Genomic DNA, 15,712 nt, shown 5'->3' with positions numbered 1-15,712 from the left:
TCCCTGGCGGCATCCTCTGCCGGCCCCGCCCCAGGGTTAAAGCCCTGCCTCCTGCCCCCCTCCCCGCCATTTGTCCTCTGAACCACCACGGTCCCTGCGCCAGGAGACTGTCCAGCCTGTATGCAGCCTGTGGCCCGAGAGCCCTAGAAGAAGCCTGGGTGTTCCCTCCCTGCCCCTTCCCTGGCCATGCCCGTGGCCCCCAATCTGGGACAGGAACCCAAAAGGGACCTTCGTTCCAATCTGCAGAAGCCCGCACCTCACCCTCCAGGGGTCTGGGGTGGAGAGACTCCTGAGGGTCCAGGCAGCTCCCCCCTGGCCTGAGCACAGTGCCCACGCCCCCAAGGGTGGCTCTCAGGCCTCCCCGGGGCAGGTTTGTAAGGTTCGCTGCCCACTTCGATGAGGACATGATTCGTGGGGGACACGACAGGCAGACCTGCTGCAAACCACCCAGTGGCCGCGCGTGGGAGGCCGGGCTGCACAGTGAGGGGAGGGGTGACCCCGAGGGCGGACGCGGCTCCACGCAGAGGAGGGTGGGCTCCGCAAAGGCAGTGGGCTCGGCTCCTGTCTGCGCCCCGCTCTCCTGGCCAACCGACCGGGGCCCATCGTCTAATGACCGCCCGGGGCACGGGGCCCCCGAAGCAGCGGGTGGCTGCCCTCGAGTTCTGCATACGGGATGGAGGGTTGCCTGTCCTTGTCAGGGCCGACGGGCTCGGGGGTCGGCGCCAGCCCGGGGGTCACAGTTCTCGGAGCCCAGATGATGGCCGGAAGCTGCGGGCAGTGCAGCTCCAGGATTTCTCTAGGGCTGGGGCTGGGGGCGGGCAGTCCCACTGGAGAGGGGCCTGGGGGCCTGCAGAGGCTGCCCCCATAGCAAGCCCCCTGTTTGACAAGGATTCCAGGCTCATCTGGGTGGCCGAGAAGGGGAGTAGAGATCATGACTGTGCCTAAAACGCCCTCCCACACCTTGGTCCCTCCCTGCTGTAGGGAGTGGCCAGGGGGGAGGACTTGAAAGTCCCTGTAGCCTGGGTGTCTGGGGTCCATTCACCATGAGGTGGCCTCCAAGATGGCAAAGCCCCCAAAGAAAGATCCACTCCCACCCATTATGCCCACCACACAGGACTCAGTGCAATGCACACAGCAGTCACTCGATAAATGCTTGTGCAGGACAGGACAGTGTTTCCCTGCGGCCCCGTTTATCCCGTCAGACACCACGGTGCTCACGCTGGTCCTGGTGAGGGGGGTGACGGCGGGGCAGTGGGCATTAGACTAGGCAGAGCCGGGAATTACCCACTTCCTGTGCTTCCGGACCCCTCTCCGCGTTTACAAAGAACGTGCACCACTTTTAGTTTTGTTCCATTATAAAACTAACATGCAAATAAATGACTGTAAAAAAACGCCCAGCAGAGCATGGTGTAAAGGAAAAGTGAAATTCTTCCTTTCCCAAAGGCTGTTTATTTCCTCATAACTTCTGCTGTTTCGGGGCTGCCTGGCGGTTATTACCACTATTCTAGATGATACGTATGCCGATTTCTAGGGTTGCCGTCGCTAGATAATATATATTGGCTCTCCTGCTATGAAAAATGGAAATTTCCGTTCCTTTGTGGCAGCTCACCTTTCTTTCAGCATCCTGAGATGTATTAAGTGCACTTTTATTCTAAATTCTTCTGTTGACCAACTTTACAACCTCGGTAAACGGAACCCCCTCTTTCCCCTTCCATTAAGCTTAGACGTGAGGACCATCTGCCCACAACTCTCGGTGGAGAAACTGGCATCTCCACGCTGTTCTTGGTCTTTCCTCAAATCCTCCCTCCGTGCCCCGCCCCCAACACTGTCGGCTACATGTTACTGTTAAGTCCCCCAGGTTTATAAAATGCACACAACACAGGGTGTCTCTGTGCTCTGACCACAGGGGGAAATCCAGAAAGTGCATCGATGGGGCCGGGATCATATGGGTGTAGGGCCCCCTCTCACCTCCACTGCGAGCCTGGAGAGGTTGAGGCCGTGCTGTCGCTCACTTCCCCATCTCCAGGGCCACTGCAGCCCAGCAGCAGCTCAATAAATGCCTGTGGAAGGAGTGGGAGGACACAGGAGGGGTTTAGAGAAGTGAGGGAGGTCATGTCAGGGGCACCATGTAAAGGCACCCACGTTTGACCACTCTGACCTTCAAAGTCCATCTGCTGTAAGTAAAGCCTGGAGCACAGAACTTGGCCCTCGGAGGCCCCGGAAACATGAACACCCCTGCTTCTCACTCTCATCTGGGCTGTGAAGTGACCAGGGCCTCAGATTGGCTTGGACATAAACACGCTGCGTCCTGAGAGCTGTTAGGATCCGACCATCTTTCTCCCAACAGGTGGCAAGAACCCCCCGTGAGCTGTGAGCAGAAGCGCCTTTGGTGGAAACGTCCTCATGGCTGCACCCTCCATGTGACCAAGAATGAAGCCGACCCAGGAGGAAGGGACCTGAAGGATGGGAGAGCCACTTCCCGATGACGTCATTTCGCCCCAGATCCGGCCGCGCCTGCAGCCAGGTAGCGCTGGACCGCGCCGTGCCTTCAGTGAGCGGATTTTTATTTCAGCTCATGTCAGTTTGCACCGTGTTCTGTCCCTTGTGATCCAGAGTCTTGGCTGACACACCTCAGCCCCCCTTTTAGTCTCAGAGATTTCTAGAGCTTTGGGGGTCTTTTGTGGGGAAGCCCAGACTGGCAGAAGGAGTTCCTACGTGTCCTGTATTCTCGGGAAACCTCTGACCTGAGTCCAGACTGAGAAGGCCTCGGAGGCTCTCATCAGCTTGGGTCCTGGGCACCTGAACCGGCCCTGAACCAAAGGCGAATGAGGGGCCCGCCTGGCAGGAGGCTGGCGACCCCCAGGCTGAGGATGGGGGATGAGAGCTGGGAGCCTGGATGGGCCAGGCAGGCAGACAGAAGGACAAGATCTAGAGAACACGGCCGGGAATGACCCCGAGGATGGAGTCCTGTGCCATCCTCCACGGTAGCCACTGGCCACTTGTAGCTATTTAAGTTCATATGAATAAAACGAAATAAATTTTAAAATTCAGCTCCTAAGTCACACGGGCCACATTTCAAGTGCCCTTAGTCACATGTGATTAATGGTCACCATATTGGACAGCACAGGTATGCAGCATTTTCATCATCACAGAAAGTTCTCATGGACAGCACTGGCCAGACAGAGTAGGTTTTGAGTCCAGCAAGTTATCAGGTTGGAAGGAGTCGCCAGGCAAGAAGGAAATGAGAAATAAACACCAGAGCTTTGACCAAAGGTCCGCTCTCACTCACTCATGTGTTCACTCCTTCTGTCAGTCGTCTGAGTCATTCCACATTCACTGAGCTCCTTCTGGGTACCGACCGCTGCCGTGGGCTCCAGGGAAACAAGAGAGAAGGAGGCAGAGGCAGCCCGACCCCAGGGAGCTCGTGTTCTAGTCTGGGAGGCGGACAATAGAGAAGGAGGTAAATACATCAATACCCAAGACAATTGCAGAAAATAACAAATGCCACAAGCAAAGAGAGCAGGTGATATAACAGTCGCGGGGTCTGCGGGGGGAGGGCCAGGCCTTAGTTCAGGGAAACATGTCATCTTTGGGCGACCATAAATTATAGGGCCTGGAATAAGGTGAGGCCGCTCAAAGGGGAGGAGTGTGATGCTCTAGGGACCCCTTGCTCCCAGGCTGGGAGAGGCCTGGTGCCCTGAAGCACCGAGTTCTAGAATTAGAACGTGGACCCCGCCCCAAGGCCTGAAGTGGACAGGGGCCCCCAGAAAGCAGAGCAGCAGCGACTGCAGAAGCGGCCACGGGCCGTCAGCGGAGGTTATTCCGTGGACAGAAACAGAGGGGCTGTTAGGAGTAAGCCCACCCAGCCTCGGCCGGGACCTGACACTCGCAGTTTGTGAGGGTCGATCCTTGAGGCAAGTCCCAGAGGCGTTTGCATCTCTCCTGTTGGCGCCTCTGCAGGGGACCACGTCTGGGCTCTCAGCTCATTTTGCCCCTTCAAGGAGGCAGCGGCTTCCATTTAACAAAGAGACAACCAAGACCCCTGCTCCTTGGAGCTCTGCAGACAGAGCTGCCCCGTCATCGCTGCCTTTCTTTTTTGCGGTACGCGGGCCTCTCACTGTTTTGGCCTCTCCCGTTGCGGAGCACAGGCTCCGGACGCGCAGGCTCAGCGGCCATGGCTCACGGGCCCAGCCGCTCTGCGGCATGTGGGATCTTCCCGGACCGGGGCACGAACCCGCGTCCCCTGCATCGGCAGGCGGACCCTCAACCACTGCGCCACCAGGGAAACCCATCGCTGCCTTTTTAATCCCCAGAAATAGAGCCTTTGGTGGTGGCGCAGGGGGAGCTGAGAGACCCGGGGAAGGGACGGGGCAGAGCCCTGGATGCTGGGATGCAGGGAAGGGCGCCACGGAGAAGCTGCGACCACAGCCTCTGACCTCCCGGCACAGGGGTCCGAGGTAGGCTTGCTCGCTTACAAACCTCAAAAGTCAAGGTGCCCACAATTCCCTCTTCAAGTAAGAACACTCCATTTCTGCACACAGAGGGCACGATGATATTATTCAGGTTCTAAAACAGACCCAAGTGTGTTCTCCTGGCAAGAAGTGGGCAGAGCCAACCCCAGTTACGGTTCCCTGACAGCTCCCTGAATTCAGCCAAAGAAGATGACTCCACGTGGCAGAGGGCAAGCTTCGCAGAGGAAAAGACTGAGCAGGTGTAAATGTCCTCCTGGTTTCTGGGCAGATTGGAGGTTTCCCAAGCGGCCAGGGAAGTCCCTGCCCCTAACAGAATCTTTTCCTGCAGGATTCTCTCGGTGACAAGGGACAGAGACCTGACTCGGGTGGCTCAGGCCGAGGGCATCAACAGGCTGGTGCATGGTGCCTGGTCTTCAGGCAGAGCCGGGTCTGCGTGTCACACGCCGCCCCCTGGACTCGGCTGAGTGGCCCCGACCCCCACCACGGCGCCGGCTCCAGCCAGGCTCCGCTGGGGCCCAGGGGCTGCAGGCGCCCCGTGCGGCTCCAACACAGCTCCTGCCCTGCACTTGCTCAGGTTCAAGTCCAGGGACAAGAGCAGGTGCCACGAGAGCCCCAAGTCACTGAGTGGCCAGCTTAGGTCCCATCACTGAGCCCCCCCCTGGCCAGGCCTGGGGTCCTGCATCAGCCCACCCCAAACACGCAGGCTGAGGTGGGAAGGCGAATTCTCAAATGATGATCAGGTTCTGTTCATTCAAGAAGGGGAAGTGGACGCTGGAGGATGCACGGGGGACGTTCTCTCCACGAAGGGAACGTGCAGGTATCACACTTCCAGAGAGTCTGGAAGGATTCAGATGGCGGGCGCAGAAGTTTCCCTAATTCTGGGTTTATTTTTGAAAGCTTCGGCTGACCTGGCCCGTGAAGGGGGTCGCTGGGTGTCCCGTGATGCTGCATTCTGTCTCCATCCCAGGACAAATGAGTTTGGGGACCCCCACTGCTGTGAACCCAGTTCACAGGTGAGCGGACCTCAGGGCCGCCGTTCTCAAGGGCCAGCTGTGACCGCTTCCAGCCGGGACTGCGCTCGGCTCGAATCCACCAGTTCCAGTGGCTTAACCCAGGGTGACTGGCCTGTTTCTGGGTCAGTGAGGCCAGGGGGCGGCGGTCCAGGCCTGGTGCAGGGCTGCACGATACGCCAAGCGCGTCTCCTTCCGCCGTTCTGCCTCCGTCCTCGGCTTGCGCCTTTCCTGCAGGGTCCCTGTGGCTGCGGATGCCGCTGCTCCTCGGCGTCGTGTCTGCCCCCCGCCAGGAGGGAAGCAGGAGCGGCGAGAGGAGGAAGAGGCTGAATCGGGGCAGCCGCGCTTTCCCAGGATCGCCAGCGGCCGCCTGCCTCCACCTCGGGGCGAGAACAGGGTCACACGGGCACAGCGGCCGGGGGCTGGCCATGGCTGGAGCGCGGGGCCATCAGGGTCCTGTTAGTGAGAAAGAAGGGCCCTGGGTGGACACCTGGCGTCGGCACAGTCCAGTTAACTGGCGAAAAAGGCTTGCACTTGTGTGCAGCTGTTTTCAATCAAAGGTACATCACTTGCATCTTCGCAAGCACACATTCCTGCTCTAGAGAAATGAAGGCGCCCAAACCACGTGATTCTGCCCGCAGACGTTCCACCTGGACTCTGAGTCACCCAGTTCACCATCATGTGGTTCAAATTCAACAGAAATTTCCCAAATCTCCGCCCTCCGTGGGGTGCGTTTCTCTGCCCGGCGCAGGTCACCCCAACTCCCGGTCACCCCGGCAGGCGGAGCCTCGCTGTCCCCCCTCTGCAGACAGGCCGCCGAGGCATGAACAACGTCCCCCCGGCCAGAGCCTGGGATTGTCCTCCAGCAGCTCCGGCCTGGATGCCGTCCCGGAGATAAATCACGTCTCTTTAAAAAGCTGCAGCGGCCCATTATTTCTGCTTGCAAATACCCCTGGATCTTCACTTGAGAGCTGGGTGACAGGACCCGGCTGTCGTGCTCAGCTCTGCATAAAATCGCCGTCAGCCAGTGGACTTCTGTGATGAGCAAGCTGCTAGCTTCAGATGGAGGGTAAATAAAATCCCTCCCCGGCGGGCGGGGCTTGGTCGAAGGTTCCAGAGTCCTGTCTGCAGAAGGAGCGGGAACGTATACAGTCACGGCTCAGACCCGGGGGAAATGCCCTGTCCCCACGAGTTCACGTGGGGAGGAGTCGAAATGACAGAACGGAGATCCCTGTTGTGCGTTTTGCAGTGTCGTGCAGTTCTTCCCCAAGTAAACAGCAATCACATAATAAACTGAGTACAATCAATTATTATGGATATTTCAACCAGAATATGATGAACCGCCACGTACCCATCACCCAGATTCCACAATTACCGGGACCCGCCCCACCCCCTCCAGCTCTCCCCTCTTTCCCGCAACGTATTGAAAGCAAATCCCAGACGTCATGTGGATGTTTTCTAAGGCGGCTGCAACTTCCTCATCACCTCTGAAGTTCAAGTCCCTCCAGTTGTCTCACAGACGCCGTTTTCTCGTTGCTTTTCCAGAATCAGGATTTAAACAAGGGCTGCCCGGCATGTGGTGAAGTCTGTAAAGTCTCTTGGTTGACGTGACCCGCTTTCTTCAGTTGACTTTTCATGCCCCTCCCTTGCTGATTCCAGGATCAGTGGTCCCGTGGGTGCCCCCCTTTCTGGATTTGTCTGTCTGCTGCCTCACGTGTCACATCCGAATTCCCTCCACCCGGAAGGAGAAGTGGCTGCCACTGGGCGCCCTTGGCGGGGGGTGGGGGTGGGGGTGGGGTCAGGTTTCAACTAAACCCAGCCTGGGGTGTGGGAGCAACGGAGCCATTGCTTGAGGAAGTGAATGTGTGTGATTTAAGAACATTTCATGGATTATTGTTGAACTAGCAAAGGGGGTGTTTGCTCCCAAGCATTACCACCTCGTTTGACGTCAGCTCTGTTCCGGGTTGAGTCGCATGAATTAGCTGCCTGCCTTTCCCAGGTGAGACGTGGATTGGAACTCAAGTCCCAAAGCCACGGCCCTGTTTTCCAGAGTGCCTGTGAGGAATTGTGAACAGCTGTGACGGAATGAAGGCCTCGTGAAAGGGGCTGTGTTAGACAAGCACATGTACTTAGCCAACCCAAGGGCCTGTTATTCTGGCCTCAATTACCTTCTGGGTCGTGGGCTTCAGTCTGGGAAGGTCAACGTTCACTTGCTATAGTTACCGAAAGACACAGACGCTGCGGGCTGGGCTCCACCATGGCAGCACCTTATAAAATCCTAGATCATGATTCCTTTATTCCACAGATGAAGGTACTGAGGCTCAGAGAAGATAAATTTGCTCAAGATCACGCATCTTAGAGATCTGGGGATCAGCCTATCGCCTCACCATGGGTTCCACCCAGCAGCCAGTCAACGGCTGTTCAGTAATGAAATCAGCCGTGATGTGTCACGCTGTGTAAACTCCTCCAGCCACTCCCCACAGTTGCTCCCAGTTCTCTTCTCTGTTCCTTGCACTTGTCTAGCCCAGTCCTGCCCCCAGGCCGTTCTGCACATGCTGTACCCTTGGTCTGGAATGCTCTCCTGCCGGCCTCTGCCTGCTGGAACCTTCTGTGTTCATCTCAGTTCAGATGTCACCTCTTCAGAGCGGCCATCCCCGACCTCCCTGTGTAGCTCGGCCTCTATTCCCTTCTTTCCCAACTCCCAGCTTATTTCCTGTCGAGCAGTTTCACCTTCTTTATCAATCTTGTTTATTACTTCCTTGTAAATGTGTCTCCTTTACTAGAAAGTTTCCCTCTGAGGGCAAGGACCAGGTCTGCGCGTTCAAACCTCTACCCCCAGCGCTAAGAGAAAGTGATCAATAAATATTTACTCAGAAAATAGTGGATGAGTAAATGAAACAGGTTCGAATAAATGAATAAAATTCACAGTAAATGTAAATGATCTTTCTCAAGAAGTCATTAAGGAAAAAAAGAAAAAGAAAAAAGGACAGGAAAGAAAAGAGAGAGTCTGCTTGCAGGAAGCTGGGCTGTATGTTTACTTCATTCTATTTGAAGAAGCAGAAATGGGACATGAGGATTTTAACGGGAAAGTGGCATCTCATAGCTGGTCTCTCTTTCTGATCTGGTTGCTGGAGCAGTGAGCCACGTTATAAGGGACGGGACCCCGCCTGCCCTGCTGGGAGCACGACCATCGCTTTCTGGCCCTCCTGGGGCATCTGGACCCTTGGTTGTTTGTTCTCTCCTTTATTGTTAAATTCCAAAGGGCCTTGGAGAAACGCTATCTTATTTTTCTGCTCTTCATCTCAGGACCTTCCTCGTCCCCTGCCCACCCCGAGGGCACGTGCTCAGGACTCATTAAGTCACGGAGACACTGACCAGGGCTCTCATCCCTGGAAGGAGTCGCAGGGGAGCTGGGGCCTGGGAGGCATTTTCTTTTCCTCCCGCCCCTGCCTTTGGAGGCAGATAAGGTGGCCTTTTCTTCCTGCTTCACTTCAGGTGTCCCTTCTGTGAAGCCAGGTTCACCCGCTGCTTTGTGTCAGTGACCTCCAGTCGTTTTCATGATGCTTTTATCCCAGAATCACCTCAGCACCCGAGAGAAAGGGGAACTGGTCATAAAAAGGATATGCTGCTCTTAATTACTCTTAAACTCCAGAGTGACTCGCCCGAGGGCAGGGAGCCAGGCTGCGAGGTGTTTGTGAAAGCAGGGGCCGTATATCCTGCTGGCCCTGCTGTGGCTAAGCTGCCCCGGGTGGCGTTTAATCAGTGGCCTCTGTGGGACCTCTCAGGGATGCTGCCTCCTATGAAATGAGAATCCACCTGCAGCTGCCTCTGGAGGGAATGTTCCAGAAGGTGGTGGCCCCAGGTTCTCCCTCTGCTGAGTCAGGGAAGAGGTTAAGGGAGATGCTTTGGCTTGTGGGGCATCCTTGGGATTCTTCAGACTCCGCGTACGCAGCAACACCACAGAATATTCTCCAGATGGGCAGAAGGGGGGCGCTGACAAGACACCCAGCTCCCTCCCTGTTCTCTCATGGTGCTGCTCTGCCGTCACCTCCCTGCAGACCAGTAGGCTGTTCTCATTTCCCCCTTTGTCTCTGTTCCGGTCAATCTTCAGAGGAAACCCAGGGCCCAAGTCCACCTCATCCCGACTCGAGCCCCCGCTTAGCCAGTGAGAAGCGCCCTCCCCCTCCCCTCCCCTGAACCTCCATTTGCCCCTGCCCCCCACCCCTGCCCCGCTCCCCACTATTTTTCTCCCCACCCCAAGTCCACCCCTGCGCACACTCGGTAACTTACTCATTTACTCGTCTGAGTTCTAGAAGGCAAACTCCTGCCCTCAGAGCTTTTGTCTGCAGGTTTTTATCTCATGTAAATGGGCAGCAGCTCCGGGAGGGGAGCCGCCCCATTTCCCCCATTTTTTTTTTTTACATCTTTATTGGAGTACAATTGCTTTACAATAGTGTGTTAGTTTCCGCTTTACAACAAAGTGAATCAGTTATACATATACATATGTTCCTATTGCGTCTACCTCCCTCCCACTCTCCCTATCCCACCCCTCCAGGCGGTCACAAAGCACCGAGCTGATCTCCCTGTGCTACGCGGCTGCTTCCCACTAGCTATCTAGTTTACATTTGGTAGTGTATATATGTCCATGCCTCTCTCTCGCTTTGTCACAGCTTACCCTTCCCCCTCCCCATATCCTCAAGTCCATGCTGTAGTAGGTCTGTGTCTTTATTCCCGTCTTGCCCCTAGGTTCTTCATGACCATTTTTTTTTTCTTAGATTCCATATATATGTGTTAGCATACGGTATTTGTCTTTCTCTTTCTGACTTACTTCACTCTGTATGACAGACTCTAGGTCCATCCACCTCACTACAAATAACTCAATTTCGTTTCTTTTTATGACTGAGTAATATTCCATTGTATATATGTGCCACATCTTCTTTATCCATTCATCCGATGATGGACACTTAGGTTGCTTCCATCTCCTGGCTATTGTAAATAGAGCTGCAATGAACATTTTGGTACATGACTCTTTTTGAATTATGGTTTTCTCAGGGTATATGCCCAGTAGTGGGATTGCTGGGCCATATGGTAGTTCTATTTGTAGTTTTTTAAGGAATTGGCTGTACCAATTCACATTCCCACCAGCAGTGCAAGAGTGTTCCCTTTTCTCCACCCCCTCTCCAGCATTTATTGTTTCTAGATTTTTTGATGATGGCCATTCTGACCGGTGTGAGATGATATCTCATTGTAGTTTTGATTTGCATTTCTCTAATGATTAATGATGTTGAGCATTCTTTCATGTGTTTGTTGGCAATCTGTATATCTTCTTTGGAGAAATGTCTATGTAGGTCTTCTGCCCATTTTTGGATTGGGTTGTTTGTTTTTTTGTTATTGAGCTGCATGAACTGCTTGTATATTTTGGAGATTACTCCTTTGTCAGTTGCTTCATTTGCAAATATTTTCTCCCATTCTGAGGGTTGTCTTTTGGTCTTGTTTATGGTTTCCTTTGCTGTGCAAAAGCTTTGAAGTTTCATTAGGTCCCATTTGTTTATTTTTGTTTTTATTTCCATTTCTCTAGGAGGTGGGTCAAAAAGGATCTTGCTGTGATTTATGTCATAGAGTGTTCTGCCTATGATTTCCTCTAAGAGTTTGATAGTGTCTGGCCTTACATTTAGGTCTTTAATCCATTTTGAGCTTATTTTTGTATATGGTGTTAGGGAGTGTTCTAATTTCATTCTTTTACATGTACCTATCCAGTTTTCCCAGCACCACTTATTGAAGAGGCTGTCCTTTCTCCACTGTACATTCCTGCCTCCTACAAGCAGGGTTCGGAGTAGCAGGCGGCCTGCGTGGAAGAAAGGGCAGGCCTGGGGCGTGGCCGGGCTCTGCACGTCCTTGTCCTTGCTGACCGGGGATGGGAAGGGTGAGGGGACACTCATGGCCTGCAGTGCCGCTGGGCCCAAGAGGGGCCCTGCCCTGAGCACGTGAGGACACCAGGTTTCCCTGCAATCGGGTCGCTCGTTAATGCAAAAGTCTATCATCCCCAGGAGCCGGGACATCAGTGAGGGGAAAGGGCTCTGAACTCCCAACATGAAAGGTGACTGTAACCGCAACGCTGTCACAGGGCCTTGAAAGCACGAGCCCCCAGCGATCCGCGCTTCTGTCCACTCGATTCTGAGCAGCCGAGGGGCAGCCTCGCCCTGAGGAGGTGAGGGGGCAGCTGTGCCCTACGGTGTGTCCTGTGCCCTCGCAGCTCTGCACCCACCTGGAGGGCCTTGTTTCTGTGGCCCTGATGGCCCTGGAGATGCAGCAGAAGATGGTTTGCTCCCTTCACTGATAACATGAGGAAAGAAGACTCCAGTCCCCGGACTCCAGAGGGACAGAGGGATGCTTTAGCTTTTTCTTTCTTTTTTCCCCTTTTCTCTCTCCCTGTTTTCTTTTGTGGGTTTTTTTTGGGGGGGCGGGTTCTCCCAAAGGAAAGGTCTATGTAGAAGGCTGCTCACTGGGTCCTATTTTCTAATAGCAAAATGCCCAGAACAGTCAGGACGGGAAACAGGGGGTGAGGCACGTGCAGCTACTCAGTGGGCTTTATGTAAACTGTGAAGTGAACTAATATGAAAACTGTAAAACTCAAGCACGAGAAATAAGTATAACATGGTACGAACCTCCGTCAGTCTCCAGGCTGCACTGGCCTCCTCACTGGGTGCCTGGCCGCCTGGTCGCTGCCTCATCTCTCAGCTTCTCACGCCCACGTACACATGAGCCACCTGGGAATCCTGTGAGAATTGGATTCGGACTTAGGGGGTCTTGGATGGGACTTGAAAGTCTGCATTTTTAGCTTCCAGGTGATGAAGATGCTGCTGGTCTGCAGGCCACACTTGGAGAAGCAAGGGCTAAATTCATTTTGACTTTGAACCTTCATAACAATCCTCAAACTGCCAGAAACTGGTTTGGAGAAGGTAAGTGACCTCTCAGGTGAGTGATATTGTCAGGTAAGTGATGTCCTTGCGTAGGTGACCTCCCCAGGGTCACACAGCAGGTGCGTGATGGAGCCAGGATTTGAATGGGGATCGCCCTGCTTTCGAAGCTCCCGGTTTTAATGACACCCTCCTGTAACTGTAATGACATGGGTGATCTTTCTATAATTTTTCCTTAAAGTCCGTTTTGCATCATTGTATTCTTAATTAAAAATTGGTTATAAGATGACTTCCCCTCCCCCAAGGACTCGACTATGAAAATTGCTTTCCGTCTTACACTGCTCTGGCTGGATTCAGAGGTGAGGGAACATCCAGGTCACTTTGGAAGGAGGGTAAAGGCTGAACATCTCTCACATAAGTTCTTACTGTCAATAGCTCAGCAGAAACCGAAAGGCATTTACAACGGCCTAAATTTGCAGTCGTTTTTACCATAAAAATTCAACACAGAATCTGTCCTGGAAGAGCCGCACAGACCTGAAGGGGCTGCTGTTACCTTGATGAGCGATTTCAACCAGGAGAAGCCCTGGGAGAGAGAACTGTCACCCGGGTGAGACATGGACCTTGGCAAAGCTGCAGCCTCTCGCCTGGTTCCTGGCTTCTTTGCCCCCAAGTGCTGCACAGTGACCACGCCCCACAGAATCCAATTTGGGGTCTGCCTCTCACGGTCCCCAAGAGAGTAAATGTCAGTCCACGTGTCCCTGCCTTAGGAGAAATTAGGAGACAGGCGATCACCAAAACAAACAGATAACAGCAACGGAAAGGAAACCCCAATCAGCGTCTGAAAGGGAGTGAGGAGAGAATAAAATGTATGTTCATAATCTATTCTCCATTTGTGTCTCCTTTAAAAATTTTTTTTGTGTACATGGGAACAAGTGCTTAGCCAAGCCCTGTAGATCTATACCCAAGCAACACAGTAGCAAATAAAAAAAGATTAACTCATCTGATTTAGCAAAGAAAAAATACCAGGTAGACAAATACTAGAGTCACCCTCCGATTTACAATCGGGACTGTCAGGTCTGTGGGGCAGAGGAGGGTCTCTTGCTAAATGGGCTATAGGGCTGTGGACATTTGTCACTTCATTTTGGGAGTGCAGACATGAACTTCGAGTTGATAGATGGAGTCCAGGCTGTCTTGTGTCAGGCGGTCTCCTGTACTGTGCTCACCTAGACACACAAGCAGCAGCGGCAGAAGGCCCAGCGCTGCCGCCCCCTCCCTTGTGACCTGGGCTGGTCACTTCTTCCCACCCTCCCTTGGCCTACGGGGCTGTGCTAGGTGACCTTTAGGGATCTTCAGTCTGACGTTTTGATTTCAAGAACCAGGCTGGCTTTGAGGAGGTGTGCCTTGCACACGAGGAGTCAGCAAGGGAAGGCCTTGGTTTAATCATCTACGACTTACTATTGTGTGACTCTGAGCAAATAGACAGATGGCTTGGCGTTGCAAGGAACAGAGGATTCGATGCAAACAGGCTTGAGCAATAAAGGGATTTATGGGCTCAAGCCTTAGGAAATCCCAGAGATAAAAGGATTCTGGAGTGACTGGATCAGGTTGTGGCTCAGTTTCCCCGAAGTTTTCTTGTTTCCTCCCTCTCTCAAGGGTCAATGCTGATTTCAGACTGCCTTCCCTCCCGGTAGTGGGGGAAGGCTGCCGTGGTTCTGAGAGCTGCCTCCGCAGCCCCCTTGTCCACAGCGAACCTCAGAGGAGCCCACGAGTCCAGGCAAACATCTCCTCACAGCCCACTGCCCACCCGGGGGCAGTGCCGTGAGCTCACTGGTTAGACCAATCACGGGCCTCTCCTAGAGCTGGGCCCGGGGTAGCAGGCCCCTGGGGCCACTGGGCTGAACAATTCAGGGTCGCATGAAGAAGGGGGTGGTGAAAAGTAGCCTGTAATCCCTTGACAGTTGCCCATGACAAAGTCACTGGATTTCCTTCTTCGGCAAAACAGGAATGACGATAATGACAATAATCATAACTTCTTCCAACTTTTTCCAATGTTGTCAAATAATCAGGAGGTCACGGGAGGAAAGTCCTTTGGAATCAGCAAAGCTCCGTATAACTTGGCAGGAGGAGCAGATGTCGTGGTTATTCCTGTTACTTTTATTAATGCACCAACATTTGTTTGTTTACTGTGAAATTGGTTCTTTTGGGATGACAGAGTGCTTGATATCAGATATCTCAATCAAGGAAGCTGAAAATTCTTTCTCTGTTGTAAAGTCGATATTGCATGACATTGATTTTTAATTAAAATTAATCTTCGGGCTTCCCTGGTGGCGCAGTGGTTTAGAGTCCGTCTGCCGATGCAGGGGACACAAGTTCGTGCCCCGGTCCGGGAAAATCCCACATGCCGCGGAGCGGCTGGGCCCGTGAGCCATGGCCGCTGAGCCTGCGCATCCGGAGCCTGTGCTCCGCAACCGGAGAGGCCACGGCATTGGGAGGCCCGTGTACCGCAAAAAAAAAAAAAAAAGTTACTTTTCGTTACACAACCAGTACCAAAGTATATTCCCTCTGTAAGAACATCAGAGTATCAGAAACAGGCCCAAGTCACTATTGACCTCTTGGTGTCCAGCCACTCACACGTAACCACTGTTATCAGTAGGTGTGATGAAAACCCTTACAGGGTTTTTTTCTATGCAATTGTCCATACGGACACCCAGATAAAATATTTAAATATTCATTCCTTCAGTAAATGCTTATTGAGTTCCCACCCTGTGCCAAGCACAACGTCCACGGAGCATACATTCTACCGAATGAGGCAGAAAATGGAACAGCTGGATACAGAGCAGGGTAAAGAAATGGAGGGAACTGGTGGGTGGACGGTAAGGGAAGCCCTCTGGAGGAGGTGGCGTTGAGCAGAGGGAGGGCTCAGGAGGCTACCGGAGGAGGACTGGTCCAGCAGAGGGAAAGGCAGGAGAAGAGACCTTGGGACAGAACACGCTGCATTTCCAGGGAGCAGAGACAGAGAGGGTGAGAGGGGTGGGAGGGGATTAGGGAGTAGTGGGAGGGGCCGGGTCGGAGGGGCTCTGGGCTGGTAGGTGAACTCTAAAGGCTTTTGGGAAATAAATGTTTTCACCTAGATGTGTATAGGTCATAGAACTGTGGGTTTTAAAATACATACATATATGTACGTGTATATACGTATGTGTATGTGTTTCTATATTGTTTGTACCCTTCTGCACTTTCCCTTTTCCCACGGACTCTGTCCACGTCCGTTCTGTGTCACCACGTTCTGCCTCATTCCTCCCTGTGCGCAGTGTTT

Source organism: Lagenorhynchus albirostris, chromosome 15 (assembly GCF_949774975.1).
Source record: "Lagenorhynchus albirostris chromosome 15, mLagAlb1.1, whole genome shotgun sequence".
In the NCBI taxonomy this organism is placed as follows: Eukaryota; Metazoa; Chordata; class Mammalia; order Artiodactyla; family Delphinidae; genus Lagenorhynchus; species Lagenorhynchus albirostris.
The sequence above is the reverse complement of the archived record's forward strand: the minus strand, read 5'-3'. Positions refer to the sequence as shown.